Genomic DNA, 22,243 nt, shown 5'->3' with positions numbered 1-22,243 from the left:
TCTAAGCTTCATCAAAATTAGGTTTCTTTCATTTTGCTCAAGTTTCTTTAAATTAATTTGAAGAAGACGGTGAAGGAGCTGTGAACTCTGGTCAATTAGAATTCATGTAAAGGATTTCATCTTTAGTTTTTTTTCCCCTGAACTAGTTAAACTTATGTGTTACGAGTCACAAATTTATCTTATTAATTTGTTACATACATACATAAATTCTTTGCAACCCTTTTTGTGTAGAATTAGTACTGATTTTTAATATCTAATTAGATTTATTTTCTTTAGATTTGTTATAAGAATATAAGGTGGTCATTTCCTTGACAGAATACTAGGAAAGAGTTGTCAAGTTCTCTCAGCCTCCAATGTTGCTGACCCGCTCGCAATGTTGCATGATTAAACTGAGCAGGGATTACCTCAAATGTTTCATTTTGACATTGAGGACTTAATAGATATGTGATCACATAGAGTTTTCATTAATTAGAAGATGTGAAATATCCAGTTTCTGAAGCATGTAAATAGTATTAGAACATCACTTTGTTCTCGTCATTGAGGAATGAGTCATACTCGTCATGGAAATGGTTACATGTACATACATACATTATTGCCCTTTTTTAAAGGAAGCTAATTGCAAAGGAGAATATTATAATCTGGCAAAGGTAAGTTATGCCGCTAATGCCATGGCCTTTTATGGTAACTACTTAGTCTTCAGACCATACTGTGAGTGTTTAGGAGTCCATTAGCGCAATCCATTCTGGCAAGAAAGAGACTAAGCTAGCTAAAGGCACCTTAAGTGATTTTTACTAAAGGACTCAAAATTACTAGAATGCTATATTCTAATTATACCATCTCAATTTCAAGTGCCTTTCAAGAGTATATGGTACACTCTACAGTTTTTAGCTACTTGCTCGCATGACCATGGGTTGGATTAATGTTTCCGTAGAAGGTAAAAATTGCTGACTTGCATGTATACAGGTCCTATTTTTTGTTGCTAGGTTCTCATCTTTGGATGAGATATCGATCCACACATGCCTATATTTTTGTTTTCTAAGTGAATTTATTTACAACCCTTTGTAATGTAATGTGACTTTAGAAGCAGCTAGTGTTCAATGAAATAGTTAACTACTTGTGTGGATATTTAGACAAAGATGCATTATACAGATAAAACTGAATTTGTGTTATCTGTTGAATTTATTTAATTTTATGAATCTTATGTAGTTTTGTAATTTTCATTACAGTTAAATGGAGTTCTAATATCTACCATAATTCTTATAGGCGATAATGTAGTAAGCAGATTCATCTAATGAAGATTTTAGAAGACATGTCAGAAACACAAAAGAGACACTTAATTACGCAAATAGCAGCTGTCAAATAACTACTACCAATACACAGACCATGAAGAGTGTATATGCACGTACAAACACTAAGGAGTATCAATAGCATTTACAAAACTGTCTGGATAGTGAATCCCTTTACCATGATTTTAGGCCAAGATCAAGCCTTAGTTTTACTTTCTTCGCCCTAGAAAGGCTGGGGCAGCACCGTCAATCGAAAACTGAAGGTTGCCATAAAAGGCAGAGGCAAAGAACTTGTTTTTGTTAGCAGACGCAAAGAGGTTGATTCACTTTGATTACTAGTTCACATGAACTTCTACCTTCTATAATTGTAATAGATCAAAAGATGAAAGGAACTGAATAAGAAATAAATGACTTGACAAGATTGATAAGCAAAAGGTAAAGAAAAGTTCAACTACAAAAAAATTTAAAAAGGGTTAGTTGTGCTTCAATTCCTTAAAGTCTGATATGCTGAAATTTAAATTTGCCCAAGAAAACTAACCCAAAGTTTAACCATTTTTAACTTTAATATCTCCTGTTAAATTAGTGTTTAGAATTTTGTGTTGGCAGTGAGTATCATGCTCATCAGTTAAATCTTTCTCAATAGTTGTGTTAGCACTTAGTGCGATCTCCCTTTCTTTTTACCAAATTCATCGTTCTCATGCTGTGCTCTTCAGTTCTTCGTATGTGATGTTCATGCTCATTAGTTAAATCTTTCTAAATAGTTGACAGGTGCGTGTGAGAGTAAATGTTAGTGTACTACACATGTAACATGTATTTGTTTTCTTCTGCGGATAGAGATATGAATACATATATTTTCCTGATATTGAAATTCTGAATGGAGTGGTATGAATTAATAGTTGTATCTATTAAAATATGGGTGTAAAGTTGAACTTAGGAGGGCAATTTTCTGTCACAAATCCTGAATCTTTTCTTACAAGATGCATAGGCACATGATGGTTGGACTTAGGACTAGGGAGAATCCCGTCTCACTACAAAGTCTTGATTCCCAAATCGATATGATTAGTTGAGCTTTCTCATAGTAATCTTCCTTATGAATGTTAACAACAAATAGTAGCAGGATGAAACACTCAATTACAAAAATAATGATCAAAGGTGTACATCACAAATGATGGCATTTTGTTTTAATATGTTTTAATATGTTTCCTTGGACAGGAGTGATAGCTTTTGTTTTTCAAGGTCAGATCGGCATTTTGGTATCTGTCCGCTGATCGTGTTTGCTATTTCAGGTCTATGTCATGCTTGTGAGTTTTAGATGCCACTTTCGTTCACCCACCTCCTGAATGCTGCAATTTGGGAAAACCTTGTATTTTAGGAATGTCCGAGAGATCTCGCTGATATGCGGCGAAGCCGATAGCATTGTTTTACGAATCAAGAGTACGTGTCGGCAACGAACAAAGTCTGTGAAAGGATTGGAGTCACTGAAACCTGCACAGAGGAATGCACAGAGGAAGGACTGCATAACCAAGTTCTTCGAAAAGGCTGTAAAAAACTCAGTCTTGATGTTGTTGGTTTTGTTGCCTTCTGAAAGCATTGTTTTATTTGCTGCTGCTTTGTTGGAACTTGTAACTCAAGTTTGCATTGTTTTATTTTTTCATGAGAAGCAGTATTGTAGTTCTGCACCTTATAGTCTCTGCCTTTTTATTTAGCTACTCCCGAATCTTCCCTTTTGGTGATCTTATTTTCCTGTATCAGAATTTCCTCACCGCTTCCAGGGTTTCTCTGCAACAATGTAAAAACTTTAGATTCATCATATAGTTTGTGTTCTTTCTTTTTTAACTTGTAAAAAGTTTTGAATTATAGTGAATTAATGCTCTTTTTACAGTATGGTTTATGCCTCTGCAATTATGTATTAAATGTTGCATGGATGAATTTTTTTCATATGAACCTTTTTTCAATTCGGATTTACAGATTTGATTATTCAAGTAAATGGAAAAAAACCATAAGTTATTAAACGGGTCATTTGGGTTATATGGGTCGGGTCGGGTAACCCGTTTAATAAATGGGTCGGGTCACATTGACCCATTTATTAAACGGGTCGGGTCGGGTCATACTTATACGGGTCGGGTCAAATTTTATATGGGTCGGGTCGGGTCGGGTCGACCCATTTGCCACCCCTAGATTTGGGGAGAAGATAGAGATTTGATGTGAGAGAGAGAGAGAGAGAGAGATAAGGTCACGGAGGGGATTAAACGCGGGTGGGTTTTTTTCGAAAAAAACCCCTGCAGCGCACGAAAACAGAGAGCTGGCAGTGCATACACAGTTTTCTCATATATATATATATATATTAAAAAAACCTAACATTCGGGTTCTTGAAAACTGACCTTCGTGTTTTCTATTCTAATCTTCGGGTTTCTGAAAACTGACCTTCGAGTTTTCTATTCTAACATTCGGGTTCTAATCTTCGGGTTCTATTCTAACCTTCGAGTTTCTGTTTTAAACCTTCGGGTTTTATACAAGAAGATTGTGATCCTCCTGCTACTGTACTATCCTGTTCTGTAACAACGATAAGATCTGACATCTCTTCTGCTGCTATTACTACCCTATTACTGTTGAGATCTCTGCCCCCAAAATTATATTGGAGACCACGGTGAATATATATATATATATATATATATATATAAACTAAAACCAACAATTTTGATAGCCAAAATTGCCTCTATATTTTTCTTATCTTTCTGATGCATGACAAATTTTAACTAGGTTTTTGATGTAAGATGGGTATGTAATCAATGTCCTTGTATGCCACATAACTAATATATATTCTCTGAACTTTTTGAATATTTATTTTTTTGGCTTTATCTTTTCTCTTCATTGCTATTTCACTTCTGAGGGGAAAATGTGCTCTTATAATTATTATAATTATCATGATTGTTAAAATTATCTCATCCCCCGTTGTGTTCACGACCACAACCAGGATATCATCCATATCCAACATTATTAGATATCATAGCATTCTCTTTAGAGAATGTAGTAGAATCAATTAGATGAGTTTTATTATTTTTCATAAATAACTCAATATATTGTTAGATGACCAAAAGGGATATAATCAATTTAGAGTATTCCATAAGTTTTCTTAACATTGCTTTTACAGAAGCTTAGTTAAGGCTTGAAAATGCTTTCTCTAATATTCCTTTATTGATATAGAAAAAACATTGTCATTTGACATGATAATGTTTTTCTTTGATTATGTCTTCGAGTCTGTTCAAATATCCAAGTCCGACAATTCTTAGCTTTTCAGTTATGCTTGAATTTTTATTCGTTGATGCTATCTTCAGGTCTCATAAAATATCCAAGATAAATTTTTCTTAGTTTTTCATTTATACTTTATTTCCATCTCTGATGTGCCTTTGGGACGCACTAAATATTCCAAATAGGTAATTCATAGTTTGTCATTGACACATTGTTACTTAGTTTTCTTTGTTGATGGCGCGCGTTTTCGGGACCCAACAAATATCCCAAATAAATAATTCTTAATTTTTTCAGTGATGTATTATTATCTTTAGTGAAGGTGTATTCGGGATCCATCACGTATCCATAAATTATTCCTGCTCAGAATATCAAGGGCGAAAATTTTAAACAATGTGAGACTTGTTATATTGACAAGTATTATAAGGAAAACCGTAGAAATCTTGTTAGATGATAAAATTAGTCCATCCTTATAAGTAATAAACAAAATAGCAATAAAGAATAGAAACAAGATGAAAGGAATTAGAAATCAATCTTCGCATATTACTTACTCATGGGGAAAAACCTTCAACCAAATGAGATGGGAGAATTTTAACTTTAAGAGCAAAATCGTGCTGATAGCATGTTGTAAAATAACTAAAAAATGAGCAAAACTATAATAGAGAGACGTGAATTGAGGGAAGAGAATACAGAGAGAACCCTTCTTATTTTTTATATATTTTATTTGTACAATTGCACCATTATTTATACATAACTTGAACCTCCAAATAAGGCATCTACTCATGGTAATAATCAATGCATTAATAATATAATCAATTCATGGTCAGAACCATTTGAAAATGTCATGAGAAATTAAAGAGGTCAATCAATGTATTATACAAAATATCAAATTGATATATTGCCCTATAAGTCTTTGAACATTCATTTCATAACAGAAATTTCATACTAAATGTTTTATTCGATTAATATACTGAACCATGGATGAATAGTTGTAAACACATGATGAAGTGGACACAGCTTGTTTGGGACTTACGCCCATGTTTTTTAGTATATAATAATGTAGAACACTTAGCAGACACGTTTATGTCAAAGTGGGACAATCGCAAGCCCAAATGAGAGCCTGGTCGAAGAAAATAACTTGTTTCGAAGAAACGGTTGTAACTTTCAAACCGTACGTCGGAATTGGACGAATTATATATGAAAATCGACTATCTCGACGAGACGGAGTCATCCAAACCAGTCCCTTGGGTTCGGTTTGCGTTCTCAGTTTCGCCAAATTCCTTACGGTTTGAGAGATATTTGCATTTTTGTCCGTTTTTAGTATTTTTAGTAATATTTTAGGAGTCTGTTTTGTTTAGGAAACAAATCCGATTTGATCTCAGATTTGACCGGATGACTTTCCTAATCATAAGGAGTCTTTTTAGGAGTTTTAATGTTTTAGGAATTCTTTACCATTTTGGTAATTGTAGGAGTCTTGTTTCTTTTTCTATTTAAGAATAGTCTTGTAAGCCCTAGAGACATAACTTTTCATCAATAAATTTTCTCTTTTTCAATATTTTCTTCGTGGATTCGAAGTTCTTCGTGGATTCGAAGATCGTTCTTTGTGGATTCAGATAACACCCTTGGTGGATTCCGAGGTTATCACTTCCGCGCTGCGTCATATAATAACAATGGGTACAAATAATTTTCTAATATTAAATTTAATCTTCATCTTAAATAAAAATTGAGATTTGATTTGGTATTGTAAAAGTAAAATTATTTTAAATAATCCTTACCTACAAAATCTAAAGGAATGACATGTCAAGGGACCGCTCGAGCTGTGCGTATTACACAGGAACGCAGCCGTAAACCAAACCTCATCCCCTTTCTCTCCTCCAATCAAAATAACATCTTCGTTTCCTCAAAAAAATAAATAAATAAATAACAACACAAAAAAAGCCATCTTCGTCCTCACTCTGAACCAAGAACCTAAGAACCATAAACACATGATCCGTATGAGCTCCAAAGGTCAAAAAGAAGATCAACAAAACCAAACTAAAAAGTTGAGTTGTACGTAGACAATGTGAAAGAGAGAGCTAGAGAGAGTTGCGTTGCCGGACCCAGATCTGCAGTCCAAAAACTGGCGACGTGATGTAGAACACATGACAGATATGTTTATGTCAAAGCAAAGCCGGTCCTGGGTTTTCTAAGGCCAAGGACAAATTTTCTCTAGTGTGCCCCTTTATACAAATTAAACAAATAAATAAATAAATTATCAATTAATTAATTTTATTAAAATTATAAGATTTTACAAAAGACAATCTTCTTTTCATTGCATTAAAAGAAGGTTTCATTGCATTAAAAGAAGGAAAAAGAGTACCCCCGGATTGTAAACATTGCATTAAATAACGAAAACTACATATTTGAGTCTACATGCTTCCTCCCAAATCTCCATAAGCATTTCTTGATTTGATCAATCTTCTTTTCATCCTCCACAATTAATTGAAGCAAAGAATCATCACATGTACCTATAAAATAAAAATAGCAATGAAATCTCAACTACAAAATATCATTTAAAATGTCTTCTTGTTGCACTTTTAGATGCAAAATCATCAATTATACTATCATATTTAATGCTCTCTAACATATCCTTTTCAATGCATAATATCGCTAATCCATTTAGCTTATCTTGAGTCATGGTAGTCCGCAAGTAAGATTTCAATAATTTTAATTTAGAAAAACTTCTTTCAGCAAATGCCGTAGTATAGTCAATAATATCCTATAAGCAACCATTACATTAGGAAACATATCCACACTCTTTACAAACTCAAGAATTTTAATGGATGTCCATGGTTTATCTATTTCATATGCTTCCTTTGGTAACATCACTTGCAACATCTGTAATTCTAAAAATAAGTCTCTTGCATCAACATCAGAAACATCACCATGTTTTAAAGCATTTTCAAGAGTCACACAAAAACTTTTTAATTCATTATCATCAAGCGAAGTCAATTTTGAAGCATCAAATAAGAACCCAAAAATAGATTCAAAACAATGCAATTATTCAAACCTACTCTTCAATTCACCAAGAGCAATATCCACTATAACAAGAAAATAATCAGTTCTAGATGATTCTTCAGCTGATTGTTGTTCCCTATCACTATTGGAAACCTCATCAAAATGCCTTTTTCTACAAACTTAACGTTTTTTTGGAAATATAGGCTCAATTCCCATATCAAGGGAAATTTGTTTAGCATCAATCATGGTAGAAACAAACCCATTTATTCTATAGTTTTCAAACAATAACACAAGTCCTTCTAATTGTCTTACAGCAGCATCAAGACGCATGTCTTCAGATTGTAACTTTTTACTAACTAAGTTAATCTTATGCAAAATGTCATACCAAATAACCAAACTTAATATAAATTCAAAACTTGAAAGCTCTCCTGGTGCTAAACTTTAAGCATCCCTACTCAATTTGGCATCTTTACTAATTTCTGTTAATTTAAATAAAGCTTCTCTAATTTGGGAAGCTTGAGATTTTATTGCTTTGACACTTTCAATATGACTTTCTCAACGTGTAGTTGACAATGATTTCAAAGTCAAACCATCTATGTAATCAAGTAACACATTCCATCGCTTTGTTGAATTAGAGAATACCGTGTATATGCATTGACATGCTCCAAAGAAAGATTTTGCTTTAACACATGAGTTGGCCATATTACAAACTATTAAGTTGAGACAATGAGAACCACATGGCATGTAAAATGCTCTAGGGTTTATATCAAGTAATCTTTTTTGTACACCTAGATTTTTTTCCTTTCATATTAGAGTCGTTATCATAACCTTATCCCCTCACATCATCAATATTAAGTGTATGGGACTCAATTACATTTTGCAATTCATTAAAAAGTCCTAATCCAGATGTATCTTCCACATTCAGAAACTCTAAAAAGTACTCTTCTATATTTATTGGAGTACTTGAAACATCTACACACCTCAATATTAAAGTCATTTGTTCTTTTTGACTTGCATCAGGAGTACAATCAAGAATGACAGAAAAATATTTAGTTGTTTTTATTTTTTCAATGATTGCATGTTTAACATTTGATGCTAAAATAGTTATCAACTCATTTTGAATTTTATGGCTAAGATAATGATAATGAATTTTCTTATCTTGAATGAGTCGAAAATGGTATTGCATTACTAGATCAAACTCTGCAATCATTTCAAGCAGGCCTAAAAAGTTACCATTACCATCTTCATAAATTTTTTTATTTGTTCCACGAAAAGCCAAATTATGTATAGCAAGACATTTCACAACAGCAATGATTCTGACAATAACATTTTTCCAGTGTAGTGTCTTTCTTGATTAGCTCTTGTAATTCTGTATCAATTGTTTGATTTGTTTTCAATCTGATTTGTAATTCAACACAAGACCTCAAGTTAGTAAGGTGTTCAATACTGTTTTCATGTTGTCTAAGCTTCTCACCAAGATGTTTCCAATCTCTAATTCCTTCACTAGTTAACTGACTTCTAGAATTTGTTGTTTTAAACAACTTACAACAGAAACAAAACACTTTATCCAACTCCTTTGAGTACACTAGCCATTTTCGATCCTTAGTTTCCCCATTTGGTAACGTACGAATATAATAATTTGAAGAAAAATGTCTATTGTGTTCGTCCATGGGGAATTTGAGATAAGAAAAATGTCTATTGTGTTCGTCCATGGGGAATTTGAGATTAGTTTCTCTTAGGGGACCTTTTTCTACAAGTAAATCTCTCATTTTTGCATCAAGATTATCCCAAACTCGTGGATCATAAATGTTCAAATCAAATCTTGTTTTGGGACATTCATTTTCATGGTAAGGTTCATCAATATTTTCATTTTCATCAAGGAAAGGTTCATCACTATTTTTATTTTCATCTAGATCACCAATTTCTTCATTCACATCATTCTCATTTTCTACTAAGGGGCTGTTTGTTTTACTAAAAAAAGAGGGAAATCAAAAAAATGGAAAACTATTAAAATGAAGAATTGGTTTGGGAGTGTTTGGTTGGCTAAAAAAAGAAGAAAATCAAAAAAATGGAGATGAAATAATGTTAGTTGTCAAATTATTATTGGATGATGTGAGTGATTTTTTAAGAAAACTAGTTTTGATGTTGTTTGGTTGGCGAAAAAAATAAGGAAATAAATTATAAGAAACTTATTTCCTGTAGTTTTGTTGTTTTCTTTTGTTTGGTTCATTCTTAAAAATAAGAAATGAAATGAGATGAGGTGAGTTGTCATTGTATTATTGGGTGATGTGAAGAAAGATTAAGAAAAATGTTTTCATAACTTTTTGGGATGAAAATGGAGAAATGAAATGTTAATGAGATGAGGTGAATTGTTATAATATTTTATTGGATGATGTGAGTGATTTGAAATGATGAAAAGAGATGAGTTGAGTGATGTTTGGATGAAAATAATATTTTATTAGATGTGGTGGATGAGTTGTTAGATGAAAATAATATTTTATTAGATGTGGTGGATGAGTGGTTAGATGGAAATAATATTTTATTAGATGATGTGGATGAGTTGTTGGATGAAAATAATATTTTATTGGATGTTGTGGGTGAGTTTTAGGGATGGAAATGGAGGAAATAGTATTTTTTGAGATTTTCATGTTTTCCATTTCCATTTCTTGGTTTTCTTGGTTTTTAGGAAACCAAACAAACAGCCCCTAATTCTTCCAATTGAATTGGGTGTTCATATTCATTTGGTAAATCATCTTCATCTAAATTTTCAAGTGAAGCGTTGGTTTGTTTAACAAAATATTTATTCAAAGATCCTCTTAAACTTTGAGCAATTTCATCAGTTTTTTTCTTTTTTTGTCTCTTGAGATTTCTGGAAAGTTGTTTCTTAGAAAACATTTTTTAATTTTTATAATAAACACTTAAAAAAGAACAAAGAACAATAAAACCTGGATTTTGAGCATATGTTCTTCCACTTAAAACTTCCAATTATAAAGATCAAGAATCCCAGGCAATGTTTCTGTTGAGTCAAATAATAAATAAGAAAAAGTTAAAAAGATATGTATTACAAATTTATAATTTACAAAATTTATACATCTAAATTCTATATCTTATCTTAAAAAAAGTACCTTCAAAGAAAGTCGCTGCCTATCAATCCAGTCGAACCCCACGAGGTCAGAGTTGGGGCTTAATCAAGAGCATCTTGATACAAAAGTTTAAATTAAATATTGAACCATAAAATCAAGAGTTAATGAGTTATCAAAGGAAGAAGTTCAACATTTCAGAGCTCATACACAATTGAATAACATAAGCAAAACCCAACTGATTTAATCTCATAGGTAATAAATAAGGATATCAAGGGACTGCCTTCCCAACAAAAAATTGCCAGATACAAGACTTTAATTTGAAGAGTCCTTCATCGAGGCTTCTACAAAATATATTGAATTCTACTTGCAAACACATGTAGAAATCAATCAGAGAAATTCCAAAAACTTCAAGCAGTTTCCCCAATTCAATCTATTAATCTAAAAACAAAGATTTTTCAGAGAATTTTGAGAAATAGTGAAATACCCAAATGGAGAATCATGAAGAAATCTGAAAATCCAGTATCAAGGAGCGACCTTGGCGCAATACAAACCGTCGAATAATTTTAGAGAGGGGAAGGGGGAGAGAGAGAGAGAGAGAGAGAGAGAGAGAGAGAGAGAGAGAGAGAGAGAGAGTAAAGGAAGAGATGAGGTGAAGAAGAGGCGATGGGTTGATGGGAAATTAGCAGAGCCGGCCTAGGGGTAGGGCCAGGGGTGAAGAAGAGGCGGTGACAGCTTGTTATGAGTTGTAAACTTGTAATCGCTATCATGGGGTACATTTACGAATGGATGTTAGTTCACCCCATAGTTTGCTCATCCACCCCTAGTGCCCCCCTCAGTTGTGAGCCCCGGGCTGTAGCCCTGGTGGCCCAAGCTTAAGGTCGGCTCTGTGTCAAAGTGGGACAGTCGCAAGCTCAAAGCGGGCCCGGTCGACGAAAATAACTTGCTACGAAGAAACGACCATAACTTTCAAACCGTACGTCGGAATTGGACGAATTATATATGAAAACTGACTATCTCGACAAGATGGAACCAACCAAACTGATCCAAAGGGTTCGGTTTGATTTTTCTGTTTTGCCAAATTCCTTACGGTTTGAGAGATATATGTATTTTTAATTTGTCCGATTTTTACTATTTTTAATAATATTTTAGGAGTTTGTATTGATTAGGAAACAAATCTGATATGATCTCAGATTTGACCGGTGAACTTTCCTAGTCATAAGGAGTTTTTTTAGGAGTTTTTTTTAGGAGTTTTAATGTTTTAGGAATTCTTTTACTATTTTTGGTAAAGTTTGAGTCATTGTAGGAGTTTGAGTCCTTGTAGACGTCTTATTTTTTTTCTATTTAAGTAGAGTCTTGTAAGCCTTAGAGGGATAACTTTTAATTAATAATATTTTGTTTTTCTTCAACATTTAAGCTCTTCGTGGATTCGAAGATTGTCATTGGTGGGTTCCGAGGCTACTACTTTCGCGCTGCGTCACGACGACAGCCAAAATCTTTTCCCTTAGCGATCTGTGTTTGGTCTTGACTCCTTACACGTGTCTTGAAGCACCAAATACAAGATAGAGACTGTTGAAACCTGCTTCGTGTTAATACTCATCATTGCACCACCAACAAAACCAAGAGCCGGCCCAAGAAGCGCCTGAAAAAACTTTAGTTTCCTTCAATAAAGCACTGTTACTGTATCTCTCAGAAGGTCCCATGGCAACCACTTCAACCGTTGCAATCAGTCGACTCTCTGCGGAGCAATGAAAATACGCCGACAAAAGTGAAATTGTGAGAAGCACAAAGGCCAACCGGCTCGTGTCCGCCATCTCTTTTGTGTCTTATGAAAATCAAGTTTGGTTTTCTAGAGTTTACCCTTCTTCTTTTGTACTCAACCTACAGAGTTTTCTGGAATTTAATATTCTAGATTAATTACACATGCGTTAAATGTATGTATTTACGTTGTTAGTCAATTTGTTGAGATCTTTGATCTAATTAGAATTAATGTTGTCAACCCTAATTAAATTTAATTAATTAAATAAAGGGTCAAAAACATTGGCTCAAATTTATTATTTTGCCTACTTCAATGACTTCTAGCGAGGTCTGTCCATCCGGCCCGGCCCGGCCCGGCCGGAAATCCGGGCCCGGGCCGGGCAAAACCGGAGCCCAGACCTGGGTACCCCAGGCCGGGTCCGGGGCCAACCGGGCCGGGCTCCGGGTCGGCCCGGATTTTTTTTAATTTTTTTTCTTTTCTTTTTTTATAAAAAATGCTAAAAATTAGTTTAAATTTATTATATTTTATATAATTATGTATTCGTATATATTTACAAATTATTATGTAATTATATATTATATATACATATATTATATATATTATATATATAATATATTATATGTAAATATATTGTATATATTTATAAGTTATAACTTGAGAGAGAAAATCGCATAAGTAGCCATTGCCCGTTGGGCCAATGGGGAAGAAGTAGCCGTTGTAATATACTATACTTATATATACTAAGAGAGAGAGTATACACACACATATTATACATATATAAGAGAGTATACTTATATAAGAGGGAGTATACATATATAAGAGAGTGTATACCTATATATACTTATATAAGAGAGAGTATACTTATATATACATATATACTAAGAGAGAGAGTATACACACACACACATATTATACATATATAAGAGAGAGTATACTTATATATACATATATACTAAGAGAGAGAGTATATATATACACACATATATTATACATATATAAGAGAGTGTATACTTATATATACTTATATAAGAGAGACTATACATATATAAGAGAGAGTATACTTATATATACATATATACTAAGAGAGAGAGTATACACACACACACACACATATTATACATATATAAGAGAGAGTATACTTATATATACATATATACTAAGAGAGAGAGTATATACACACACACACACATATATAAAAGAGTATACTTATATAATAGGGAGTATACATATATAAGAGAGGGATAAGGTAGTTGACAGTAGTTCCACACCCAAAAAAGTAATTTATCTTAGATAAAAAGGTTATTTTAGGAAGTATAAATAAGAAGAGAAATAGGAAGTATAAATAAGAGCAAATTAGGAAATGAAATTAATGTTAAGTTGGTAGGAACTGATTTGTTTGTTAGAATATCATGATACACGACATGTTTAGCTCTTCACATATTTAACAAAAATTGAGGTTTTTTCTTGGGGTTATTTACAATTAAACACCCCACAATTTACACAACTTGTAACTTTAGTACTCTCTTGCCCAATAAATACCCCAAACTTAAATCATTTATTATTTTGATACCTGTAAAAAATTTTTCTTGCCCAAAATGAACCGCAACATTCAATAAATTTTACTTTGATATCCTAGCCATGATTTTTTATATTTTAATATCACAATCTTTAACTGGAAATTAATGTTCGGATATCAAAGTTAAATTTTATGGACTCTGAGGCATTAAAGCTATATTTTATTTAATTAATGGGTTTTACTGGCAAAACTAAATTTGGGGTATCAAAGCAAATTTTGTTGAACTTTGGAGTATTTTTGGGCAAAAATGAACTTTGGGCACCAAAGTTTAAAATGAGGAAAAGTTTGGGGTATTTAAATGCAAATAACATTTCCCCTTAAAAACGCTTTTCTTTGGAAAAAAAAATTCCACGAATTTTCTATAAAAAAATAGTTTTTGCTTTATTAAAATTTCATGATATTTTCTTATCAAAATAGTGAGTAAGAGAAGGGAGGATTTCTCCTCTTTTGCGTTGCTAATTCAAACTGAGGTTGAATAATAGGAATGATCTAATCTAAACACTAAGGACAAAACTGCCCATTTTGTTGTTCTGCCTGTTTTCGAATTTTTTACTATTTTTAAATTATAAAAATGCCTAATTTCCGAGTATCAAAGCAATCCTCTAAAAAATATGGCATAACGGTCGCAGCTTAACTTAATTCCCAATTGTATTTTTTTCCCCCTATATGCAGCTTGAGCAAATTTTGAAAGTTAAAAGATCAATGAAAACCAAAACCCTCTCTCTTTTTCTTACAATCCAATTAAATCTCCTCTTTGCAGTTTTCCTCTCCTTTTTCTCTCTCACAATCCAACCTCTCTAATCCCCCAAAATCTCTCCCATGTCCTCTTGCCTACAAATGAAGTATAGTCCCTATACCCATTGTTTTATTAATCTGATTTTTGTGGGTTTTTTTTAAACTACCCACTTGAGATCTCTATTTGTATGCTCTCTTATTCTTGATGGGTCTTATTAGACTTTTGTTCCTGGTATCAATAATTTTAATTTCTGATTTTCTCTTATAAAAAGATAAATGCTCATGGTTGAGAGTTATGAAATGTATAAAAGCTTATATTTAATCACATACATGTCTTCTAATCTTAATAAGAAAAAGTTGAAGATACACATAAACTCATTGTAAATTAGGTATAAATGCATAACTGCAAACTGAAAGATGTTCAAAGTTGCCAATAAACAGATATATGAATATTATTCATTTGAGATTTTTTTTTCTTATTCTGATTAGAATTAGCAAACCCATTAACCCATTAGAACAAATGCATGACACAATAACTTGACCTTGTGAACTGATCAAACCATCCTTTCAAAACTTTCATCTTTGATCCTTTCATTTGAGTTTGATCCACTTTTCTTAAATTTTAAAGCATACCTCTCAATAAGTGCTTCTAGTTAAATTAGAGGTGTTGGAATCCCTATCAAAGATTAAAATGTTATCCCAAAAAAATGTGAATTTTGCGAGAAATTTGGAGAAGTGATTAAAGAGAAGAATTAGGATCATATTTTTTATTTCATCTCATATGTTAACAAGGAGATTGTGGTAGGTTAACTTTCATCTATATTTATTTCATCTCATATGTTAACAAGGGATAGACCTTGTTCAATTAAAATAAAATGTTTATAATACATAAGTATGGATACGAATTGTAACCTGATGCTAGATAACAGTAAGTTTAGTTTCCTATAACTAGGGATGTATAACATTCTTCTTCCAGAGATCCATGAAGATGAAGAGTGGGTCTAGCGTCATTCACCATAAACATAGATATAAGGAAGAACCAAATCCAGCCATACATATAGTTATGAGAAGCTAATTTACTGATATCTAGCAAACAAAAAACAGAAAATACTAGTGTGCAAAAGCTAACAGATGTTTTATTTACAAGAAACCCAAAAAAAAACTTCCGTTGGAAACTGTTAGTATATCGCCATTCACTACTTCTCGGAATAGGATTAGCTTCAAGCATTGCCGAGACCTTTTGAGATTTTGATCCATTTTTGGAGCCTGTCCAATCATATAATCTAGAGATTGCAAAGTTAATGATAGAATGATGGGAGAACTTAGCATGTTCGAAAAGATACTTATTTCTTGTAATCCACAAACTCTAGCATACTAAAGAGAAAAAAGTACGCCAAATGTATCCTTTAGTATTTTGTAATACCTCCGATGTCTGTAGAAGTTCATCAAGAGTAGGGGTGAGCACGGTTCGGTTCAAACCGAAAAAACCGACCGAACCGACCCGAACCGACCCGGAAAAAGCGGTTTTATGAGTAAGGCGGTTCGGGTCGGGTTGATAATTTTTCAAACCGACCCGAACCGAACCAACCGAATATATTTGTGCCTTTGATTTGTGGGTTTATTGCTGTGTTCGATCACCATGAATAGCAGTTGTAGGGAATTGATTTATACATAACCAATGTTCTAATGAGTCAGCTCCTTTTTTGTCTCCACAAAGACCAAAGTCAAAGCTTGCTACACAAAGACAAAGCAAGTCCGTTACTAAAAAATTACAACGTCAGAGTCTAGTATTTAATCCAAAAGGACAAGTTACTTCACTTAAAAACAGTATACATACATGAGCAAGAATAATAAATTGAAGTGAAGTTCAAAAACAAATACATGCTGGCATAGGGTAATAATAATATATAAAAGATAAATTGAAGTGAAGTTATACTTGAAGTTAGAACCGAACAAACCGAACCGAACCGCACCGAACCGATTTGTAATGGTTCGGTTCGGTTTTGAATTGTAGGTGGTTCGGTTCGGTTGTTTAAATTTTGGTAAAAACCGACCCGAACCGAACCGTGCTCACCCCTAATCAAGAGTTGGGGGCCACTGATATGGGAGATAATAATTTGTGAAGTGTCTCCAGACTTGTTGTGATAAGGGGCATGTAAAGAAAAAGTTGATCTCTTGATTTCAATTGCAAGTTACAAAAGGAACATATAAAATCTTCTTGCCATCCTTTTGACATTAGAATTTCCTTAGAGTGTAATCTATTAAGGGATAATAACCAAGTAAAAATTTGCACCTTGCTAGGGAGAATTGAGTTCCAAGTAAGTTTGTAGCTAGAAGATAGAATCTCTCTGGAGTTTAAAAAATTGTAGAAAGAATTAACTGAAAAAACTTCATTTGTTGTAAGAGACCATTTCAGTTGATCAGGCTGGTTGGATACTCTGTAATTGCATATCTCAATTGCAGGAATTCTAACATGTCTGCTTGAGAGTTAGGTGATATACTTCTTCTCAACAATGAACGCCAGTGCCATAAATTATCCTAAAGGAGACCTTGACTTCTAATAGTTGAATTAGAAGAGTAGGAAAGATTATGTAAGGATGGATAAAGACTAGCTAGAGAGTTATTACCAAGTCATTTATCCTCCCAAAATCTGATTTTATTCCCATAGAAAAGTGCCCAGATAACATGATGAAAGAAATCCTCTTTTATAGAAATAATGTGATTCCAGAAGGATGAATTAGAATAATTTGAGGGTAAAGACTGAAGAATGGATCCTCTATTTATATAGAGTTGATGAAGGAAAGAGACTACAAAAGAGTCTCTGTGTAAACATTTCCATAGCCATTTTTTATAAAAGTGTGCAATTGAAAGTGTTGATATCTTTGACTCCCAAACCCCCTTCAGTTTTGCTTAAACAGATCCTTTTCCAACTAACCAGACATTTAAAAATTTTAGTACCTACTTTACCTGTCCATAGAAAATTCTTCCTAATCCTGTCAATTTCTTTGATCAACCATTTAGGTTTCTTTGATCAACCATTTAGGCAGCTTGTAAAAAGACATAAAATAGAGTGGAATGGAAGTAAGAACTGAATTCAAGAGAACCAATCTCCCACCAAATGATAGATAATTCCTTTTCCATGAAGCAAGTCTTCTATGAAGGTTATTTAAAATTGGTTGCCTATCAGATTTGGATAGCTTGCCATATTTCAATGGTAAGCCAAGATACTTGATAGGAAGATAGTCAAGTTTGCAGTTGAGAGAAGAGGCTAGAACCTTTCCTCTTTGAAGATTTTTACCAAAGTGAATCAAGAAGGATTTTGAATAATTGATACATAGACCTGAAAGTTCCTCAAAGATATAGAGGATGGTTTTAAGAGTAGATATATCTTTAAGGGAACTTTTAACAAAGAGTAGAGTGTCATCCGCAAATTGAAGACTCCTTATTTGATTTAAGGGTTCCTTAATTCCAAGATTAGATAAAAATTCATCTTCCACATTATTCATAATCATTCTACTGAGGACATCGACTGAAATATTGAACAACATAGGTGATAAAAGATCACCTTGCTTGAGACCTCACTTACATTTGAAAATTTTTGTGGGGGAACCATTTACTAACACTGCACAACTTAATGAGGAGATGACATGATAGATCCATGAGCACCATTTTTGATCAAAACCCCTTGCTTTGAACAGATCAATGAGAAAAGACTAATCAAAGGAATCAAAAGCTTTAGCAAATTCAATTTTAAACATAGATATCTCCTTATTCCTCTTAGAACAGAAGTGTATAATTTCATTTGCCATAAGAACTGAATCTAGAGTTGATTTTCCCGCTTGAAAAGCAGACTGTGTATGAGAAACCAGGTCTGACATGTATGGGGATAATCTAGTTGCAAGTATTTTTGTGAAAATTTTAAACAAGCAGTTGATTAAACTGATTGGCATGTAATCCTTCATCAGAGAGCTATCCTTAAGCTTAGGAATAAGAGTGATATAAACTTTATTGACTCTTATGAAGAGAGGATGGATCCTGATGGAAAGAATTCATAATGGAGGTAAGATCATCTTTGATCACATTCCAGAAAGTTTGATAGAAAATCATAGAAAAACCATCAGATCCTGGTGCTTTGTTAGGATTCATGCTGAAAACTGCTTTTTGGTTTCTGATTCTATAAAAGGAGATTCCAGAGCTGAAAGATGTAGCTCATGTTCAGGATATAAGGTGGACCAGTCTACTAATAAATGTCTACAACTAGTCTGACCAAAGAGATTATAGTAATAGTCATAAAAAGCTTGACTGATATCATGATGTCAAGTAAGGTCCTTGCCTTGATGATTGATAGTGGTGATGTAATTGGCCTTCCTATGAAAAGAAGTCGTTTTATGAAAGAAAGTAGTATTTACATCACATTCTTTTAACCATTGGATCCTACATCTTTGGTGCCAATAGGTTTCCTCCTCCTTAATAAGGGATGTATAGGAAGACTGAAGAGTTTTCCTTTCATTTGATTCGGATGAAGATAAAGGTCTCATTTCTTCAAGCAAGTCCAATGAATTGATTTTTGATAGTAGATCAAATTTCCTGTGAGATATAAAGCCAAGAATATTTTTTCTCCACCACTTGATTCTTCTCTTTAAGAGTTTTAATTTCATAATGAAGATATCTACAGAAGAACCTTGACATTTGAAAGAATTCCATGATTGGGTTATGAAAGGAATAAAATCCTTATTATGAAACCAACTTCTTTCGAATATGAAAAAAGGTGTAGTCAGTTGAATACCCCCACTATCAAGAATAATAAGGAAGTGGTCTGAACCCAGAGATGGTGGAGAGTATTGTAAACATGAGGGAAACTTTCTTTCTCAGTCAGCATATACGAACAATCTATCCTATCTAGCCATTGAAGGATTCAAACATTTATTAGACCATGTGAAGGATCTACCACAAAATGGGAGATCAATAAGAGATGTTGATGAGACAAAATATCTGAAAGAATTAATGTCTCTTAGAGACCCATTATTACCGTTTCGTTCGTCAGAGGATAATGTGGTATTAAAATCTCTGCATATATGACCCATGGACCAGGAAGAAGAAAACGGACTCGATTGAGTTCCCACCAACATACTTCTCTATCTTCCCTATCAGTAGGGGCATAGACAGAAGAGAAAGTGAGCTTCCATTTTAATGGTTTGTGATGAAGAGAAACAGAGACTGAGAAAATACCCACATATGATTTCATAAGAGAGAAAGCATCAGATCAACCAACCAAACACCCCCTCTAGAGTCAATAGAATCAAGATAGCACCAATTAGGTGTGATGTAGGGACCACGGCCACCACGTGAATGCAGAGAGCAACAAGAGCGGACAAAACCCAGCGGACAAAACCCGAACCAGCGGACAAAACCCGAACAAAACCCTCAAGCCCACGCGGAATTACCAAGGCCCACCCTAATATACATCATATATATGGTTGTGTTTTTTAGGTTTCTTGTGTGTGCGAAGGAGGCTTGGAGCTATTGAGGGCGTGCGGAACTTGTTGGCGGCTACAGTGTGCACGCACATGAGGTTTGTGCAAAGGGAATTTGATTTTGTGTAGCCTTTATTTAGGGTTTTGTGCATCCCTTTGAGAGAGTAATTGTGTGAGGGATTTAAGAGATTGTGTGAGGGTTTAGATTGAGTGATTATAAACCCTAGTTGTATTCTCTCCCTCTATTAGTAGATCTCCCCCCTCCTTGCCCCGTGGACGTAGGCAATTTGCCGAACCACGTAAAAATTGGTTGTATCGCTATTTGTGTGATTTGTAATAGCTTTTAGGTTCCCTCGACGCGCAGTCCTAGAGCTGACGAGAGGAAGAGCAAATATCTCACTTTGATGGGATATTAGGCTTCAGATTCTTGTTCCCTTTGAGAAACAAGAATTCTTATTGCGACCTAACTCTTGTTGTGCTGCCGAAGTGCTGCCGAAATTTCCGCTGCGCGCAACAAGTAGTATCAGAGCCCAGATTTTAGATCTAGGGTTTTTTGGTGGAGAAAGATTCTTGTGTGAAGCTTAGTTCTTGGAGTTCTCGGCTTCGGTGGAGATAGCATTAGGAGTTGCCGTTGGAGATTTCGCTTTCCTCGTGTGGTTAGGAAATCTATTTGGAATCCACTCTAGGGTTCAATTGGGTGGTTCCTAATTTCTATCAAATTTGTTCTTTTTCTACAATTTGAAGTTAGTTCGCAATGGGAGAAGAAGGTGAAAGCAGCAAATCGATGGTGGGTACGATACAAGTTGGTTTTCAGAACACTAAGATTAGTGTAGTGAAGTATGACGGTAAAATCAACTTTGGTTTGTGGATGAGCGACGTACAAGATGCGCTCAATGCTTAGAATTTGGAAGAGACCATCATGGTCCATGAGAAACCACCTAAATATGATGAGGCGATATGGGAGAAAATGAATAGGAACGCTTGTGGGGTGATCAGGTCCTGTTTGGAACAGGAACTGAAATATGATGTGATTGGGGTGACGTCTGCAATGAAGATGTGGGAAATTCTCAACAATAAGTATCTCACAAAGAGTGTTGAGAACAGGTTGCGCTTGCTGCGAAGACTCTTCAGATTTCAGATGTCTAAAGGCACCTCGCTAGCGGCTCATGTGAACAACTATACGAAGTTATTGTCGGACTTGGCGAATGTTGATGAGAAGATATCGGATGAGTACAAGGCGATTATTTTGTTGGGCTCCTTACCAGATGAGGAGTATGATACCTTCGTGCTCACTTTGTTGAACGGGAGATCTTCTATCAGCTATAGTGAAGTGACTAACGCTTTGACGAACTACGATTTGAGAAGGAATGATAAGGAGACTTCTCGCGCTAGTACTTCAGGAGAGGCCTTGTCGACGAGAGGTAGAAGCCCATATCTGAAAGGTGGTAATAGGGGAAGGTCAAAGTCTAGAGGCCGTCACCAATTAACAAAGAACCAATGTGCATTCTGTAAGGAGCAGGGACATTAGAAGAGAGACTGCCCGAAGCTCAAGGAGAAAGAGAATGGCAAGAAAAAGGGCCCGAAAGCCAATGAGGTGAATATTACGAAAGGCGATGATTCCGATGATTCGTGCTTTTCTCTACTGATTACTCCGGAGGTGAACCATGTGGATACATTAGATTGGATGCTTGATTCCGACGCTACTTTTCATGTGACCCCTAGGCGAGACTGGTTTGCATCTTTTGAGAAAGTCGACGGGGGCGTTGTTGTCATGGGAAATGATCAATCCTGTGGCGTTTGTGGGATAGGTACCGTACGGATTAGGATGCACGATGGAGTAGTCCGTGAGTTGAAGGAGGTGAGATTTGTTCCTCAACTGAAGAAAAATCTTATCTCAGTTGGAGCTTTGGAGGCGAAGGGATTCAAGGTGACTCTCGAAAACGCTGTAGCGAAGGTTACTAAGGGATCATTGGTGGTGATGAGGGGAGTCCGCAATCGGAATTTGTATTATCTGAAGGGAAGCACCGAGATTGGCCAGGTTGCTTCGGCTATTTCAGAAGCGGACATGAGTAGACTTTGGCACTATAGGT

The 22,243-nt window shown here is 34.5% G+C and overlaps 1 long non-coding RNA gene across 1 annotated transcript; it reads left to right on the top strand.

Annotated features, from left to right (window-relative positions):
• Positions 2,049-3,122, top strand: LOC109834007. Its single transcript, XR_002245423.1, has 2 exons — positions 2,049-2,572; positions 2,659-3,122. It is a non-coding gene; the product is annotated as an uncharacterized LOC109834007 (long non-coding RNA).

This window comes from Asparagus officinalis, chromosome 3 (genome assembly GCF_001876935.1).
Source record: "Asparagus officinalis chromosome 3, Aspof.V1, whole genome shotgun sequence".
Classification (NCBI taxonomy): domain Eukaryota; kingdom Viridiplantae; phylum Streptophyta; class Magnoliopsida; order Asparagales; family Asparagaceae; genus Asparagus; species Asparagus officinalis.
The sequence above is the reverse complement of the archived record's forward strand: the minus strand, read 5'-3'. Positions and strand labels throughout refer to the sequence as shown.